The 20,435-nt window shown below is 44.4% G+C and overlaps 1 long non-coding RNA gene across 1 annotated transcript in view; it reads right to left on the reverse strand.

Annotated features, from left to right (window-relative positions):
- Positions 1 to 18,792, reverse strand: part of LOC311108295 — a 33,464-nt gene extending 14,672 nt beyond the window's left edge. Inside the window, exon 1 of the long non-coding RNA XR_014610503.1 lies at positions 18,612 to 18,792. This is a non-coding gene — a long non-coding RNA (uncharacterized lncRNA). The remainder of the gene's footprint in view (positions 1 to 18,611) is intronic.
- Between the last annotated feature and the right edge of the window lie 1,643 nt (positions 18,793 to 20,435).

The following is a 20,435-nucleotide window of genomic DNA, read 5'->3' on the forward strand; positions in this document are numbered from 1 at the left end:
ATACACTGCCAATTTTGCAGGTTTTCCTACTTACAAAGCATGTAGAGGTCTGTAATTTTTATCATAGGTACACTTCAACTGTGAGAGACGGAATCTAAAACAAAAATCCAGAAAATCACATTGTATGATTTTTAAGTAATTAATTTGCATTTTATTGCATGACATAAGTATTTGATGCATCAGAAAAGCAGAACTTAATATTTGGTACAGAAACATTTGTTTGCAATTACAGAGATCATATGTTTCCTGTAGGTCTTGACCAGGTTTGCACACACTGCAGCAGGGATTTTGGCCCATTCCTCCATACAGACCTTCTCCAGATCCTTCAGGTTTCGGGGCTGTCGCTGGGCAATACGGACTTTCAGCTCCCTCCAAAGATTTTCTATTGGGTTCAGGTCTGGAGACTGGCTAGGCCACTCCAGGACCTTGAGATGCTTCTTACGGATCCACTCCTTAGTTGCCCTGGCTGTGTGTTTCGGGTCATTGTCATGTTGGAAGACCCAGCCACGACCCATCTTCAATGCTCTTACTGAGGGAAGGAGGTTGTTGGCCAAGATCTCGCGATACATGGCCCCATCCATCCTCCCCTCAATACGGTGCAGTCGTCCTGTCCCCTTTGCAGAAAAGCATCCCCAAAGAATGATGTTTCAACCTCCATGTTTCACGGTTGGGATGGTGTTCTTGGGGTTGTACTCATCCTTCTTCTTCCTCCAAACACGGCGAGTGGAGTTTAGACCAAAAAGCTCTATTTTTGTCTCATCAGACCACATGACCTTCTCCCATTCCTCCTCTGGATCATCCAGATGGTCATTGGCAAACTTCAGACGGGCCTGGACATGCGCTGGCTTGAGCAGGGGGACCTTGCGTGCGCTGCAGGATTTTAATCCATGACGGCGTAGTGTTTTACTAATGGTTTTCTTTGAGACTGTGGTCCCAGCTCTCTTCAGGTCATTGACCAGGTCCTGTCGTGTAGTTCTGGGCTGATCCCTCACCTTCCTCATGATCATTGATGCCCCACGAGGTGAGATCTTACATGGAGCCCCAGACCGAGGGTGATTGACAGTCATCTTGAACTTCTTCCATTTTCTAATAATTGCGCCAACAGTTGTTGCCTTCTCACCAAGCTGCTTGCCTATTGTCCTGTAGCCCATCCCAGCCTTGTGCAGGTCTACAGTTTTATCCCTGATGTCCTTACACAGCTCTCTGGTCTTGGCTATTGTGGAGAGGTTGGAGTCTGTTTGATTGAGTGTGTGGACAGGTGTCTTTTATACAGGTAACGAGTTCAAACAGGTGCAGTTAATACAGGTAATGTGTGGAGAACAGGAGGGCTTCTTAAAGAAAAACTAACAGGTCTGTGAGAGCCGGAATACTTACTGGTTGGTAGGTGATCAAATACTTATGTCATGCAATAAAATGCAAATTAATTACTTAAAAATCATACAATGTGATTTTCTGGATTTTGGTTTTAGTTTCCGTCTCTCACAGTTGAAGTGTACCTATGATAATAATTACAGACCTCTACATGCTTTGTAAGTAGGAAAACCTGCAAAATCGGCAGTGTATCAAATACTTGTTCTCCCCACTGCACACACACACACACACACACACACACAGTACCAGTCAAGTTTGGACACCTACTAATTCAAGGGTTTTTCCCTTTATTTTTTACTATTTTCCATGTTGTAGAATAATAGTGAAGACATCAAAACTATGAAATAACACACATGGAATCATGTAGTAACCAAACAAGTGTTAAACAAATCAAAATGTATTTTATATTTGAGATTCTTCAAATAGCCACCCTTTGCATTGATGACAGCTTTGCACACTCTCCCCTCCGGCGCTCTGATTCGCCGGTGCTCTGATTCGCCGGTCTACTGAGCCACCGGTCTGAGTGCACCACCTCGGCAACACCGGAATGGAAACCCAACGCACCCTAATCACCTCCAGCGCACCTGCACCTCATCATCTCGTCACCACCCCTATATAGCCCTGGAATGTTCAGTGTTGTGTTGTGTGTGATTGTTAGTGTCATGTCATGTACTCGCTCTTTGTTGTTCTCTTGCTCAGTGTTAAGTAAACCTTTACATTGTTGATTCCTGCATCTGCGTCCTGCCTCTTCGTATCCTCAGTGCTCATCACATATACATACATACACACATTATATATATATATATATATATATACACTCTCAATACCCCATAAATGACAAAGGAAAAACAGGTTCAAATGTTTTGTTTTTTTACAAATAAAAAAACATATTTACATAAGTATTCAGACCCTCTGCTATGAAACTCAAAATTGAGCTCAGGTGCATTCTGTTTCCATTGATCATCGTTGAGATGTTTCTACAACTTGATTGGAGTCCACCTGTGGTAAAATCAACTGATTGGACAAGATTTGGAAATGCACACACCTGTCTATATAAGGTCCCACAGTTGACAGTACACATCAGCAAAAACCAAGCCATGAGGTCGAAGGAATTGTCCGTAGAGCTCGGAGACAAGATTGTGTCGAGGCACAGATCTGGGGAAGGGTACCAAAACATTTCTGCAGCATTGAAGGTCCCCAAGAACACAGTGGCCTCCATCATTCTTAAATGGAAGAAGTTTGGAACCACCAAGACTCTTCCTAGAGCTGGCTGCCCGGCCAAACTGAGCAATCGGGGGAGAAGGGCCTTGGTCAGGGAGGTGACCAAGAACCCCATGGTCACTCTGACAGAGCTCCAGAGTTCCTCTGTGGAGATGGGAGAACCTTCCAGAAGGACAACCATCTCTGCAGCACTCCACCAATCAGGCCTTTATGGTAGTGGCCAGAAAGAAGCCACTCCTCAGTAAAAGGCACATGACAGCCCGCTTGGAGTTTGCCAAAAGGCACCTAAAGGACTCTCAGGCCATGAGAAACAAGATTGTCTGGTCTGATGAAACCAAGATTGAACTCTTTGACCTGAATGCCAAGCGTCACGTCTGGAGGAAACCTGGCACCATCCCTACAGTGAAGCATGATGGTGGCAGCATCATGCTGTGGGGATGTTTTTCAGTGGCAGGGACTGGGAGACTATCAGGATCGAGGGAAAGATGAACAGAGCAAAGCACAGAGAGATCCTTAATGAAAACCTGCTCCAGAGCACTCAGGACCTCAGACTGGGTCGAAGGAACACCTTCCAACAGGACAACGACACTAAGTACACAGCCAAGACAACGCAGGAGTGACTTCGGGACAAGTCTCTGAATGTCCTTGAGTGGCCCAGCCAGAGCCCAGACTTGAACCCGATCGAACATCTCTGGAGAGACCGGAAAATAGCTGTGCAGCAACGCTCCCCATGCAACCTGACAGAGCTTGAGAGGATCTGCAGAGAAGAATGGGACAAACTTCCCAAATACATGTGTGCCAAGCTTGTAGCGTCATACCCAAGAAGATTGGAGGCTGTAATCGCTGCCAAAGGTGCTTCAACAAAGTACTGAGTAAAGGGTCTGAATACCTATGTAAATGTAATAACAGTTTTGTATTTTTAATACATTTGAAAAAAAATCTTAAACTGTTTTTTTGCTTTGTCATTATGGGGTATTGTGTGTAGATTGATGAGTCGGGGGGGGGGGGGCAATTTAATCAATTTTAGAATAAGGCTGTAACATAACAAAATGTGGAACAAGTCAAGGGGTCTGAATACTTTCCCGAATGCACTGTAAGTATAAGTCAGCAATGGGGAGTTACTGCTTCCTAAAAGAGCACAAAACGTGTGGGCTACATTTCAAGCTGTTTTTGAAAAGCGAGTCAGGTAAAAAGCTTGGGTCTTAATTATAGGGGCAGTGTTGTATTTTGAGACAGGTTTGAATATGCAAATAATCCACTAATTCTCTGTATGGTAGTAGTAATAATAAATTGTATTTTGTAAAGTGGTTTCTTGCATCATACGACACAATACAATTACATTTACAGTCACCTACAGTGCCTTCAGAAAGTATTCAAACCCCTTGAATTCTTCCACATTTGTTGTGTTACAGCCTGAATTTAAAATTTATTAAATTGAGGTTGTGTCACTGGCCTACACACAATACCCCATAACGTCAAAGTGGAATTATGTTTTTTGATATTTGTACAAATAAAAAATGAAAAGCTGAAATGTCTTGAGTAAATAAGTATTTAACCCCTTTGTTATGGCAAGCCTAAATAAGTTCAGGAATAAAACAAATCTTAACAAGTCACATAGTAAGTCGCATGGACTCACTCTGTGTGCAATAATAGTGTTTAAACATGATTTTTGAATGACTACCTCATCTCTGTACCCCACACATACAATTGTCTGTAAGGTCACTCAGTCGAGCAGAGAATTTCAAACACAGATTCAACCACAAAGACCAGGGAGATGCCTCGCAAAGAAGGGCACCTATTGGTAGATGGGCAAAAAATATCTAAGCAGATATCACTTTGAGCATGGTGAAGTTATTAATTACACTTTGGATAGTGTATCAATACACCCAGTCACTACAAAGACACAGGCGTCCTTCCTAACTCAGTTGCTGGAAAGAATGGAAACCGCTCAGGGATTTCACCATGAGGCCAATGGTGACTTTAAAACAGTTAGAGTTTAATGGCTGTGATAGGAGAAAACTGAGAATGGATCAACAACATTGTAGTTACTCCACAATACAAACCTAAAAGACAGAGTGAAAAGACGGAAGCCTGTACAGAATACAAATATCCCAAAACATGCATCCTGTTTGCAACAAGGCACTAAAGTAATACTGCAAAAAATGTGGCAAAGCAATTAACTTTTTGTACTGAATACAAAGTGTTATGTTAGGGGCAAATCCAATACAACACATTACGGAGTACCTCCATCCATATTTCCAAGCATAGTGGTGGCTGCATCATGTTATAGGTCAACTTGTAATCGTTAAGGACTGTGGAGTTTTCCAGAATAAAAAAGAAACGGAATGGAGCTAAGCACAGGCAGAATCCTAGAGGAAAACCTGGTTCAGTCTGCTTTCCACCAGACACTGGGAGATGAATTCACCTTTCAGCAGGACAATACCCTAAAACACAAGGCCAAATCTACACTGGAGTTGCTTACCAAGAAGACATAGAATGTGACCGAGTTACAGTTTTACTTGAATCTACTTTAAAATCTATGGCAAAACTTGAAAATGGCTGTCCAGCAATGATCAACAACCAACTTGACAGAGCTTGAAGAATTTAAAAAATAATAATGGGTAAATGTTGCATAATTCAGGTGTGGACAGCTCTTAGAGACTTACCCAGAAAGACTCACAGCTGTAATCGCTGGCAAAGGTGCTTCTACAACGTATTGACTCAGGGGTGTGAATATTTATGTAAATTCTATATTTCTGTATTTCATTTTCAATACATTTGCCAACATTTCTAAAAACGTGTTTTCACATTGACATTATGGGGTGAGTGTAGATGAGGGAGAAACAGCCTGAATTCAAAACAGATTCTAACACAACAAAACGTGGAATAAGTCAAGGGGTATGAATACTTTCTGAAGTCACTGTATTTGGCCCATGGTGTTACAGACTAAGTAAAAAAACATTACATTGATGTCAAGACCTTCATAATGTTAACTTTTTAAAAGTCTCATGCAATGTAGACAGACCTGCATTGAACAGCACATATAGGCTACAGTAGGCTACATCATAGAAATCAAAAGCTATTTCCATGTGAAAATGTTATGGGATTTGCTCCATTGGTTTTGTTGGTAGGCCTAAATTATGCTCAAATAGCCTAATGGCTACTGTCTAAAACTTTAAGGGTACAGCCTCAGTGTTCACTGTAAATGCGTGCCGGAAGTTGCACAAAATTCTCACAACGTTCAAGTTTCCGCTCACAAGTCCTAAAATTTGCTCAGTGCCCCCAAAAATTGGAGGGAATACTGGTTGTGAGTATGGTCCAGTACATCACTAGGGCTGAGCTTCCTGCCATCCAGAACCTCTATACCAGGCGGTGTCAGAGGAAGGCCCTAAACATTGTCAAAGACTCCAGTCACCCAAGCCATAGACTGTTCTCTCTGCTACCGCATGGCAAGCGGTACTAGTACACCAAGTCTGGAACCAACAGGAGCCTGAACAACTTCTACCCCCAAGCCACAAGACTACTAAACAAGACTGCTAAATAGCTAACCAAATGGCTACCCAGCCTACCTGCACTGATCCTTTTTTGCACTAACTCTCTTGCTTGGACTCTATGCACACACACTGGACTCTACCCACACATATTTACACCCCAACATACACACACTACATACGCCCACACACACAGCACGCGCATACATGCATACTGACGCCACACACACACACACAAACACTGCTGCTACTGTCTATTATCTATCCTGTTGCCTAGTCACTTTACCCCTACCTATATGTACATAGCTACCTCAATTACCTCGTACCCCTGCACATCGACTCGGTACTGGTACTCCCTGTATATAGCCATGTTACTTTGACTCATTATTGTTATTCATTATTCACTGTGTATTTATTCCTCATGCCACTATTTCTATACTTTAAAAAAAAAATCTTAACTCTGCATTGTTGGAAAAGGATCCGTAAGAAAGCATTTCACTTTTAGTCTACACCTATTGTTTACGAATCGTGTGACAAATAACATTTCATTACATTTTGATTAGATTTGAAGTCAGCTCAGACAGCTCCAGCTCAGAGAGGCCCAGCTCATGAGCTCCATCAGCAGCAGATTTGAATTTAGAATGTGTTTATGCAAAAACATTGAGTGCCTGGGGTTGAAACCTAAATTATTTTCCAATCAGTTTGTTCTAAACAGAACCATTATTTTTTTGGTTCCCTTCAACTGTTCCGACCAGGTAAATAAAGTTCAGAACTAGTTAGAACCCTAAAAAAGTGCCTTTCCCTAAATAAGTCTATATAAAACACAGTGTTAGAATCTTAATATCACAAACAGAACTGGCGTTATAACCAGTTTTAGGAGGGCATTTCCATTTTATTTTTTCCTTTGCCCCTCCTTCTCCTGACAGTAGGGCCTGCTCCGCTCCTTTATCTAGACAGTTGAAAGTGCAGTGCCCAGCTGATAATCACCTCAAAGCTGAACCTAAAATATACAGAAATTTCACACATAACAGAAGTTAAGTAAAGTATTATGGGGAGAAGGGGGGAGAATGGGTGAGATGAGCGAGGGGAAGCAAATTATGCATAACTATGTAATCACCAACTGTGAATGAAGAACAGGGCGGGCCATTCTGTTGTATTGATCCATTCTAATTATAATCTTTAAAATGGTATGTACCCTATATCAGCCCACCGAATCAAAGCAGTCTTATCAGTCTACTCTGGCCTACTTGGAGTAGGCTACACAGTGAGAGCGTGCGTAATTGTACACGCTGAACGGCTTTCAATATCTGGGAAAACATCTACATCGGGCAGCAGGTGAGCGGAGACCTTACATTGGCAAGGGGAGAAATGTCACCATGGACAATTTCTTAACTTCACAGGCAATGGCGAACAATTTGCTTGCAAAGAAAACAAGTCTGGCCAGCACCATGAACAAAGTGAGACGGGAACTCCCTCCCTCTGCACAAAATAAGGCACCTGCACAGCCGTACAACGGTGCTGAAGAATGACAAGACAATGACAGGACAACGGCAACACGAAGAGAAAACCGGAGACTATTTCGCACTACAACCAAAAAAAGGTATGTAAAAATGTGTCAAGCAAGTGAACGTTACAAAAATTGTGTCAACTGTTAGGACAATGGTAACAGCTAAATAAAATCCAACTGATGTCATTGCGTGAAAATGCACACAATACAAGCACGAGCTGACAGACTATTTTGGACTGCTGTCATGTCGACACTTATATTAGTCATAATGCCTTTATTGCTTTTGTGCCGAGTTACACTATTTATCAAGGCCACTTGGCGCTTATGATGATGTTTAGGATACCGATGTTGTCGTTTGACCGTGAATATTGGTGGTTGGGGTATTTTTATTTAAAGAAGCTGTTACCATGTTCCAACACAGATACTTTCTGTTTCATAGTTGTAACAAAGGCACTCCACAAACAAAATTGAAAAAAAGTGTTTTTTTGTTTTTACATATAGCCAACAGTAACAAACTATTAAAACGCTATTGTGTTATTTGAAATTGTCACGTCTACTCCCGCTCCTCCCCTCCTCCGGCGTTCGACATCACCGGTTTACTAACCACCGGTCCAGGTAACCATCATTACGTTCACCTGCGCTTCATCATGAAGCACACCTGGACTCCATTCCCTCACTCATTACCTCCCCTTTATCTGGCACTCCCTTAGAAACAATACTGCCTGGGGAAAGAACCTGTCTCATGTCAAGACGCTACTCCTTTGTTCTTTTAAACTTACCACCTGCTTCTCGACTCCCAGCGTCTACGTTACAGAATACCTGCTGCTTCCATTTTGCGAGGCAGTAATCAGAACGTCTTCCAGATGGTTGACGAGCAGGGATACCTACTTCGTCAACACCACGACTAGCTGGCACAACTGGGGACGCCTATGGAAGAGGTTCTTCGCAGTGTTCAACGTTTCTCGAAAATACCCAAGAGGTGTTGCCTTCAACTAACGGAGGATACTCTACCACCAGTCAATCCAGCGAGCCAGCACACCAGCCCATTCAGCAACCCGCCCAGGTCAGCGATGCCCGTTTGTCCCTCCCAGATAAATATGACGGCACCCCATCTAAATGCCGTGGCTTCCTACTACAATGTTCCCTCTACTTTGTGCACCAGATGGGAGCCCCCACCACCGAGAGGTCTAAGGTTGACACGGTTATTTCTCTGCTGACTGGGCGGGTGTTGGAATGGGCCACGGCCGTCTGGGAGAGAGGAGAGGAGGAGCTGGATTCGTATGAGGGGTTTATGGCTCTGTTCAGAGGTATCGTCGATCATCCACCGGAGGGCAGAGGGGGGTGAGCGCCTACTCCAACTACAGCAGGAGGAACAGACTGCTGCCGAGTACGCGCTCACCTTCCGAACAGTAGCAGCATCCAGCGGATGGAATGATCCGGCGCTTCGTATTGTATTCAGAAGAGGACTGTGCGAGGAGATCCAGACAGAACTGGTCTGTCGAGACGACAACCTCTCCTTGGAAGCACTCATCGCGATGGCCATCCGTCTAGATAACCTACTTCGGGAGCGTCGGCACTCTCATCGCTTCTCTCCCTCCCTCAGTGAACACTTTGGATCAGAGCCTCAACCCATGGAGGTAGGGGTCACACGCTTCCCCGTGGCCGAGCAACGCAGATGGAGACAGCTGGGGCTCTGTCTCTATTGTGGTCAAGGAGGGCACCAGCTCCAGCAGTGTCCGGTACGTCCCAACTCGTGATCCACGTGAGCAGAGGGACGGTCACGTGATCTTCCACCTCCTTGGGCAGGTGTGAGTATCCCCTCTTTATCACTTTCTGCCAAACCCTTTTTGGTGTCGATCGCACTAGTTGACTGTCCCTCATGTTCGGTTTCTACAGCGTTAGTGGATTCCGGTGCCGCAGGGAACTTAATTGACCAGACCCTTGCCTCCTCTCTTAACATCACCTCATACCCGCTCTCCTTTCCTTTCCCGGTTCAAGCCCTCGATAAATCGGCCTTTAGGTTCCGGGACCATCACACACATCACCAAACCACTCACCCTCATCGTGGAGTCCATCCATCAGGAGAACACTCCCTTCATCACCAGTGCACCAGCTCACAAGATCATCCTCGGCCTCCCTTGGCTTCAACGCCATAACTCCACCATCTCATGGTAGAGGATGAAAATCAGAGATTGGGCACCCGAATGCCAGAGGACCTGCTTTCCTCTCCCCTGTGGTTCCACGTCGGTTGAGAGTCCTGTGGTTGCCCTTCAGCCCAACATCCCGGAGGTATACCAGGACCTGCGGGAGGTATTTTCCAAAACCCGTGCCACCTGTCTCCCTCATCGCCCCTGGGACTGTGCCATCGACTTGCTTGCAGGCTCTGCGGCCCCGCGCAGATGCATCTAACCTCTGTCAGTGGCTGAGACCAAGGCCATGGAGGAGTACATCCATGAGGCGCTCCAACAAGGTTTCATCCACACGTCCAATTCTCCTGCATCTGCAGGCTTCTTCTTCGTGGCCAAGAAGGATGGAGGGTTACGCTCGTGTTTTGATTACAGAGGACTCAATGAGATCACCACCAAGTACCGTTACCCTCTCCCGTTGGTGCCGGCAGCCATCGAACAGCTCCGCGGGGCCTGTTTCTTTACCAAATTGGACCTGAGGAGTGCATACAATCTCATCCACATCCGGGAGGGGGATGAGGGAAGACAGCTTTTAGCTGTCTGGTCACTACGAGTACTTTGTGATGCCATTTGGCTTAGCCAATGCTCCATCAGTGTTCCAGTCATTCGTCAATGAGGTGTTCCGGGACATGCTCGGACGCCAGGTGGTCGTGTATATCGATGACATCCTGGTCTACTCGGCTACATTGGAGGATCACGTCGCTCATGTCCGAGTAGTCCTGGAAAGCCTCCTGGCTAACCAACTGTTTGTCAAGGCTGAGAAGTGCCAGTTTCATCAGGAGGCTGTCTCCTTCCTAGGCTACCAAATCAGTCCGCAAGGAGTGAAGATGGACGTCAAGAAGGTAGATGCGGTCAGGTCATGGCCAGTCCCAACCACCATAAAGGGGTTACAATGGCTTTTGGGGTTTTCCAACTTCTACCGCCGTTTCATCAGGAACTTTATCTCCATCGCCGCCCCTCTCACCTCTCTCCTCAAGGGTGGTCAAATAGGTTGGTGTGGAGTCCAGCAGCTAACGAGGCCTTCCGCCTACTGAAGGGACGTTTCACCTCCGCCCCATTGCTCAAAGCACCCAGATCCCACAATACCCTTTGTGGTGGAGGTGGATGCTTTAGAGGTGGTCGTGGGGGCAGTTCTGTCTCAACGACAAGGTAATCCACAAAAATTGTTTCCGTGTGCGTATTACTCTAAGAAACTGTCCCCTGCAGAGAGGAAATACGACGTCGGCAATCGAGAGCTCCTGGCGGTGAAGTTGGCATTAGAGGAGTGGAGACACTGGCTGGAGGGCGCCAAGGACCCATTCGCCATCCTCACCGACCATCGGAATCTGGAGTACATACGGACAGCTAGGAGGCTGAATCCTCGCCAAGCAAGGTGGGCCCTCTTCTTTACTAGATTTGACTTCACGCTGACCTATCGCCCAGGTTCAAAGAACACCAAAGCCAATGCCCTGTCCCATCTCTACGATTCAGGAGAGGGTCCTGTTCAGAGTGCACCCATAATGATGGTTTCAAGTGAGACTCCAGCACGCTGTCCACCGTCAGAAGGAGCACCTGGGGATCGTGTCTTGATCTCTATCAGTAACCTCCTACTCCTCCTGCCCTGCAAGAAGCTGAGCCCCCCTTCTTTTAATGTCTCCCTTCTCAGGCCGGTGATTCCCCCCCCCCGGACGTTGAGGGAGGTCCCACCTATGCTTTCAGATCCTTACTGGACTCCCGACATCGTGGGGGTTGGCTCCAGTACCTGGTGGAGGACATTCTGGATCCCAACATCATCCATGATTTCCATCTTCGCCGCCCAGACCGGTCCGCTCCTCGTCCTCGGACCGTCTACTCACGCTCCTCCCCTCCGGCGTTCGATGTCGCCGGGTTTACTAACCACCGGTCAAGGTAACCATCATTACGCGCACCTGGCATCAATCATTACGCGCACCTGCACTTCAACATGAGGCACACCTGGACTCCATTACCTCACTCATTACCTCCCCTTTATCTGGCACTCCCTTAGGTTCTTTCCCCAGGCAGTATTGTTTCTGTGTTTCATGTCAAGATGCTACTACTATGTTGTATTGTTCTTTGTTATATTAAAAGCGTACAACCTGCTTCTCGGCTCCCAGCGTCTACGTTACAGAAATAAAATAAAAATCGTATTCTAAATGTTACCCAAGGCCTTCATAAACACAACCAAGTGATTATTTTTGCAATAGCATATGAATTACACTGTTAGAATGTTGCAGTCAGAATGACTGCCCATTAGCTTGAAGGGGAGTCTATTAAGGCCCAGCAGTTCTAGTGTTAACAATGACAAGCATACCCATAACATAATGCAGCCACCACTATGCTTGAAAATATGGAGAGTGGTACTCAGTAATGTGTTGTATTAGACTTACCAAACAACTGTGTTCAGGACAAAAAGTGAATTGCTTTGCCACATTTTTTGCAGTATTACTTTAGTGCCTTGTTGCAAACAGGATGCATGTTTTGAAATATTTTTATTATGTACAGGCTTCCTTCTTTTCACTATGTCAATTAGGTTAGTATTGTAGAGTAACTACAATGTTGTTGATCCATCCTCAGTTATTGCCTATCACAGCCATTAAACTCTGTTTTAAAAATCAACCTCATGGTGAAATCCACACACAGTGAGTCCATTCAAATTATTATGTGACTTGTTAAGCACATTTTTACTTCTGAACTTTTATTTAGGCATGCCATAACAAAGGGGTTGAATACTTATTGACTCAAGACATTTCAGCTTTTCATTTTCATCGAAAAACATAATTCCACTTCGACATTATGGGGTATTGTGTGTTGGCCAGTGACAAATCCATTTTAAATTCAGGCTGTAACAACAAAATGTGAAAAACGTCAAGAGGTGTGAATACTTTCTGAAGGTACATTGCCTTCACATTCACAATCACCAGATGGTGCCGCAAAGTAGTACGGGTTGCACCTCAATCACCTCCACATTGGTGTCCAAAAGTACAACGGGAGCTAATGACTGTTTCGCCCAGTGATTTAGTTAAGTCACTAAACCTCAAGTCCAAATCGAGTCCCAAGTACCCTGTGCTCGAGTCCGAGTCACCAATGGGTGAGTCACGAGTCGAGCCACAAGTCCCTATGGCTGAAGTCCGAGTCCCAGTGCCCGAGTTCTGGTCCAAAGTCTGAATCCCTGGGTCCACATTAACTCAAAATAAAGTTATTTACCCAGTCAGATATAATGAATTAATTTATATAGCCCTTTTCTACCAACTTTTCAACTCAAAGCGCTTTACATAATAGGGGGAAACTCACCTCATCCACCACCAATGTGTAGCACCCACCTTGGTGATGCACGGAAACCATTTTTGTGCCCGAACGCTCACCACACATCAGCTATCAGATTGAGAAGTGATATATGCCAAATGAAATGGGGCCAAGTTGGGAATTTAGCCTTTTTTTCTTTTATTTTTTTACCTTTATTTAACCAGGTAAGCCAGTTGAGAACAAGTTCTCATTTACAACTGCGACCTGGCCAAGATAAAGCAAAGCAGTGCGATAAAAACAACAGAGTTACACATGGGATAAAACAAAACATACAGTCAATAACACAATAGAAAATCTATATACAGTGTGTGCAAATGTAGTAAGTTATGGAGGTAAGGCAATAAATAGGCCATAGTGCAAAATAATTACAATTTAGTATTAACACTGGAGTGATAGATGTGCAGAAGAAGATGTGCAAATAGAGATACTGGGGTGCAAATGAGCAAAATAAATAACAATATGGGGATGAGGTAGTTGGGTGGGCTAATTACAGATGGGCTGTGTACAGGTGCAGTGATCGGTAAGGTGCTCTGACAACTGATGCTTAAAGTTAGTGAGGGAGATAAGATTCTCCAGCTTCAGAGATTTTTGCAGTTCGTTCCAGTCATTAGCAGCAGAGAACTGGAAGGAATGGCGGCCAAAGGAGGTGTTGGCTTTGGGGATGACCAGTGAGATATACCTGCTGGAGCGCATACTACAGGTGGGTGTTGCTATGGTGACCAATGAGCTAAGATAAGGCGGGGATTTGCCTAGCAGTATATCCCATGACACCGGGGTTAACACCCCTAATCTTACGATAGTCAGGACACCCGTTTAACGTCCCACCTGAAAGACTGCACCCTACGCAGGGCAATGTCCCCTTCACTGCCCTGGGGCATTGGGATCTCATTAGACCAGAGGGAAGGATGCTCCCTACTGGCCCTCCAACACCACTTCCAGTAGCATCTGGTCTCCCATCTAGGGACCGACCAGGACCTACCATGCTTAGCTTCAGAGGCAGCAGTGGGATGCCGGGTTGGTCTTTCTGTGCTACCAAATGTTTGCATATTGGCTACCGGTAATGTTACCAGGTCCACGTTCAGTGGCATGTTTGAACGTTCCAAAACGTTGCGTCCTCCTGAACGCACCCCAGGTTGTTCGCTATAGCTAGCACATGACGTAACATGACAGAACAAGGTGTAGCGTAGCCTAAACAAATGGATAACAGTCCGGTCCGCAAGTAGCCTAGTTTTAGAACGGCCCGCGATATGCTTTATGAATTTACAATACGGACCACCAATGCACGATAGAAAGATAAAAAATGTACGCCGGTATTATGGGTCATATCTTTTGAATGGTTATGAAGCCATTTTATCTGAGCAAAAGATTGAGACTTGGCTACAGAACCTGGCTATGAAATGTAGTGTGGAAAGTGGGAGGGTTGACTGAGACTACAAAATCAAAGACAGCCTACTTTTCTATACTCTAGGGAGAGAAAAACATAGCTGGACTGTTGTTTTACTATTAAACTCAATGCTGCCATTGGTTTGTAATTTCGTAAAGCAGCTTGTGTTTCTTAGCTACCCTTTGCCTAGTTAACTACACTGAACAGAAATACAAACGCAACATGTAAAGTGTTGGTCCTATGTTTCATGTTCTGAAATAAAAAGATCCCAGAAATGTTCCATACGCACAAAAAGCTTGTTTATCTCAAACATTTTGAGCATTTCTCCTTTGCCAAGATAATCCATCCACCTGGCGGGTGTGCCATATCAAGAAGCTGATTAAACAGCATGATCATTACACAGGTGCACCATGTGCTGGGGACAATAAAAAGCCACTCTATAATGTGCAGTTTTGTCACAACACAATGCCACAGATGTCTCAAGTTGAGGGAGCGTGCAATTGGCATGCTGACTGCAGGAATGTCCACCAGAGCTGTTGCCAGAGAATGTAAAGTTCATTTCTCTACCATAAGCCACCTTCGTTTTAGAGAATTTGGCAGTACGTCGAACCGGCCTCACTACCGCAGACCACGTGTAACCACGCCAGCCCAGGACCTCCACAACCAGCTTCTTCACCTGCGAAATCGTTTGAGACCAGCCACCCGGACAGCTGATGAAACTGTGGGTTTGCACAACCAAAGAATTTATGCACAAACTGTCAGAAACTGTCTCAGGGACGCTCACCTGCGTGCTCGTTGTCCTAACCAGAGTCTTGACATGACTGCAGTTCGGCGTCGTAACAGATTTCAATAGGCAAATGCTCATCTTAGATGGCCACTGGTACAGTGTGCTCTTTACGGAGGAGCAGTGTGCTCTTCACGGATTAATCAAATCAAATCTTATTGTTCACATGCACATATTTAGCAGATGTTATTGCGGGTGTAGCGATTTCAACTGTACTGGGCAGATGGCAGACAGCGTGTATGGCGTTGTGTGGGCGAGCAGTTTACTGATGTAAAAGTTGTGAACAAAGTGCACCATGGTGGCGGTGGGGTTATGGTATGGGCAGGCATAAGCTACGGACAATTAACACAACTGCATTTTATCGATGGCAATTTGAATGCACAGAGATACCGTGACAAGATCCTGAGGCCTATTTTCGTGCCATTCATCCGCCGCCATCACCTCATGTTTCAGCATGATAATGCATGGCCCCATGGCGCAAGGATCTGTAAACAATTCCTGGAAGCTGAAAATGTCCCAGTTCTTCCATGGCCTGCATTCTCAAACATGTCACCCATTGAGCATGTTTGGGATACTCTTTTTCAACGTGTACGACAGTGTGTTCTAGTTTCCGCCAATATCCAGCAACTTCACACAGCCATTGAAGAGGAGTGGGACAACATTCCACAGGCCACAATCAACAGCCAGATCAACTCTGTGTCACGCTGCATGAGGCAAATGGTGGTCACATCAGATACTGACTGGTTCTGATCCACGACCCTACCTTTTTTTTTTTTAAAGGTATCTGTGACCAACAGATACATATCTGTATTTCCATAGATAAGGGCCTAATTTATTTATTTAAATTGACTGATTTCCTTATATGAACTGTAACTCAGTAAACATTTTGAAATTGTTGCCTTTATATTTTTGTTCAGTGTAGAAGGCTGGTGGAGACTGGTTCGCTACAGGGAAGCAAAAGAGTCGCCTGAGTGATATAGGCTGTGTGTGCCGGGTGTGGCGATTCCTTCCAACTGCTAAACAGAACTGCGGATCTGTGCTGCTAATATTAATTGTGCTTATCACTGAAAAGCTCTCAATCTCTCCAAAAACTACTGTCCAGTCCACTTAGTAGTCAGATTTTGTCACAGAGCTAATTTAATCTCATCTTGTTTTAGTAAACTGAAATGAAAAATATTTTGGGGTCTATTTAGTCAGTTAAAGTCTCATCAATTGCCACTGAAAAATAGGTGGACAAATATTGTAGTCACAATTTTTGTTGACGAAATTAACACCGGTACATTTATCTGGAGTCCACTGCATTATAGAGTGATGAGACCTCTGTGATACAACCAAACTAATGCAAACACTCAAGACAACTACAGCTAGTGACTGAAGAATAACTTTTATATACCCAGAGATTGTCTAAACTGCAATAAACCAGGGTGTGTCAAAGAGTAACTATTAATTTGTTAAACCAAAACCTGCAAAAGGAGAGAAACATTGCTTCAGTAAAATAAAAACAAGGATCCACAAATCCTTGCATGGACATGATTCAAACAACACTCTTATGGTGAAATAAGGCAAACTATCTGTGGGCTGTTCACAAACAACATAAAGCCATGACAGAGTTGTTTTTCAGCTCTGGTAAGATGTAGCAGGAAGGAGAGAGAAAGCAGAGTGACAAATACAAAGTGGTAATTTCCCAGACCATTTATCTGACGACACATCCATGCTGTACCATCTTCCCCACCTACCTACCTAATGGCAAGGGAAATTTCCCTGCTGTTGTTTCCTGGGGAGTTTTATCACAGTGACACCCTTAAATGACATAGTTCCCATTCTCTTGTCATCCATTAAGGTCTGACTGGACTTGTAATTGCACCACAAACTTCATCTACACCAGTGAGAGATAAACTGTGTGTGGGGGGGGGGGGGGGGGGGGGGGGGGGGACATCTACAGAATTCTTAAAAAGTTCCAAACCAGATTTCAGCACCACCTAAACAGCTTAGACCAGTTTATACAGTATCGTGGACATGGACTCATTGCATTGGAGGTGTTGTTGTGACATGCTGCTCAGTCTCACACCTAGCCGTTTCTATATCCCTTCAGCAGTCACTAAAAATTCCCCTTCAACCTGAGCCCTCAACCATGAAGCCGATGGAAATGTAGGCTAACAGTAGTCAGCTACCATAACAACTGACATGACATAATTGTGCCACATTATTGCAGTAGTCGAGTGACATGTTTCGGTCATATGTGAGCAATAGTTTTGATTTAACCAATAATTAATCAATATGATGGCCAGTTCCTGTGGTTGTCTGGATGTGTGTAACAGCTGAATAACTGGATATGTTCATCATAATATGGCAGTTCCTTAGCTTGAATGTCAGCCCTTAGTAGGCAACCACTGTTTCAACTGACAGGAGCTCTCAAGTTATTTACCAGGAAGGCACGTTACAATGCAACCTGTGATGTGGGATTGGAATGCATGTATGATGTCATCTTTATGCCGTAAATGGAACGTTGGCCATCATAAGATATTGTGACATCGACTATTCAATGCACCTGCCTGCATGTGTCACAGTGAGTGAATGACTACTGGTTCACCCACAATTCAAACTGCAGAAGAAATGTTCTCTTTAGAAAAGTGACGTATCTTTATCAGCATCTGTGGAAGCCAATTTTAGAACAGATGTGATATATCAACGCTAGATGATGCAAAATAGCGAACTGATCTGCGCACTTTTCCGTTTCTCCTGCATACCCATGGCGTGTGCACACACTACCATGATACTACTGACAGAGAGAAACATGCGCCAAATAACAATAGGTTCAATAAGCTTAACACATGTTATAAGGGATCATAAGGACAAAGTTGTTTAACAGTCGACCTATCCAATTATCTTAACGTTATTCTCCTGTAGAACATGCAAGCCAATAATGCCTGTTTCACGATGGATAATATTGTAGTAACAGAAGACTAACATCCACTTATTGCTAACTACACCAGATATCAAAACTAATTGCATGCTTTAGGATCATAGCTACAACATCGAGTCTATTATTGCTCCGAATTCTCACTTGGCTAACACGAGTAGCAGTTACAGTAGCTGAGCTGGTGTGGATGGCCAGTGTACATCGCGCACGCTGGCTGGCTAGCTGCACCGCCAAGTAGCTACCACTCCCCAAAACATCTTCCTATTTCCATGGCCATTTGCCTCATGAATGCCCACACACTCGACTCGAAACAAACACAGCAAACGCCATAACCATCACTGGAAGAACGGCAAAATAGTATGGGCTAGTTTAATGGCATTAGCTAGCTACTCCCCGAACGAACTCAAAGCAAGGAGAAAAGAGACAGCAACGCAAGCTACTCACCCGTGTGGTTCTCTGTGGCACTCTCCTTCCTAGGCAAGTTTTTCAATCTGCGATCTATAGGTAGGCTATCTACAGTATAATCCTGACCAGGACACCTTGTTGTTAGAGGTGGATAGATCGCTAACCACGACGAACTAGCTTCCAACCTTAGTCCGACGCTGGGGCTGCTGGCTTCTGTTCTTGACTTCACTCAGCCTTCCGCGAAAGTCAATGTTGCCGAATGATTAGATTTGGCTTCCTCTAGCCTTCCCACACTCTATTCGAGGAACCCAAAAAAAATAATCGACGAAAGAAGCAAAACACTCCAAGCACCCTCCTATTCTCCGAAAGGTAGCCTACTCCCTGTAACTGTTTACCAGCGTTACATCAACTCAAACACGGATCTATTTCCACACACGAGTTGATACCGCTGATTGAGGGGGGCTGACGTGTAGAGATACACGTCGCTTTATCGGTTATGGCAGTGCAAGGCAGTTTTCAGTTGTGCACCAGTCACAAACAAGGCTGTTCGCAAACAAAGTGTTGTTAGCAAATTCTATTGCACTGGCTGTCAAAAGTGTAAAAATCATCCGCCGAACGGTCTTCAAAGCAGGATTTTTTTTCCCGCATACATTTTTTCTGCAGCATGTAAAACAAAACACCTTATTTTGCGGTGTAGAGTCTTTTACATAACAGCATCATCCAGGAGCCGCTGTAAGTCCGATCACATGTGAGGGCAACATGGAGAGCCTTTTAAAGGGGCACCAGCGCTTGGTCAGGCAACTGTTCAACAGCAATAATGGACAAGGGCGAAAATGGGTCCCCTGCGTGCAACTTTTTATAGCATAGGCATAGCCTAGCTTGAGTTATAAACATGCATCCATGATTATGGAAGCCCATTCCCGCCACCCTTTTTTAAAATGTCGATAGCCTACTATCTCAAAATGTCGAGATACTATCTAAAAATGTAGAGACTAAGTCGACATTTCGAGATAGACAAGTTCAAATTTCGAGATAATAACTCAACATTTGAGATAGTAGACCATACTTATAGGATAGGTTTCTTTATTTGTAACAGATTGTGTGGTGATTTCAGAGGTGTTTTCCTGGGGGCCAGAGTTTTCCTGGTCTGGTAGGCTAACCTAACCAGGTAAAACTTCGGGCCCTAGTAATAAACGTAGTTTACCAGACATAGTAATAAATCAGCTGTAAACGGTTTTATATGAGCTGTGATGGGAACAGATTTTTTTCAACTGAACTAACAGGGCTGAGCTTGCTTCATGCAGGATTGCATAATTGCATCTGCAATTAAAAAGTTACTTGCACAGTATGTCATCACTATTTTGTTGATTGATTAATGCAGTCAATACTTTTGGATTGATAAGGTATTGGTAGCCTAGCCATCCTAAGTTTGAATATAAACCACATTTGATCACATTCACATTTTCTCCTAACACAAATAAATAGGCCTATTTTAGGCTATAAATACATAGCTTAGGCTATAAATACATGACGTTACCGCCTCATTTCCTCTGGCCAGAGGGGATCAGAGCGCATAGGCTTCTCTAGGCTACCTGCAGCTGTGGTTGTTATCAGTAGGCTACAGTTGATCAGACTGAATCACAAATTAATTGTGCACGAGTTGACAACTCATGAGGTAAATCAGTCTAAACAACAGTACTTTGTCCCTCTTTTCAACCCTATTGTGTGAATCAAAAGTGCTGGGGCAATCCCAGTTCACCAGATGTTTGCCAGCTGCCCTGCTGTGCTGATCTCTGCAGCGTAGATATGCTGCAAATGAAGAAACATATCCTATATGTGCTGTATGTTCTACTATCTCGAAAT

The sequence above is a fragment of the Coregonus lavaretus genome, assembly GCF_964263955.1.
Source record: "Coregonus lavaretus genome assembly, chromosome: 33".
In the NCBI taxonomy this organism is placed as follows: Eukaryota; Metazoa; Chordata; class Actinopteri; order Salmoniformes; family Salmonidae; genus Coregonus; species Coregonus lavaretus.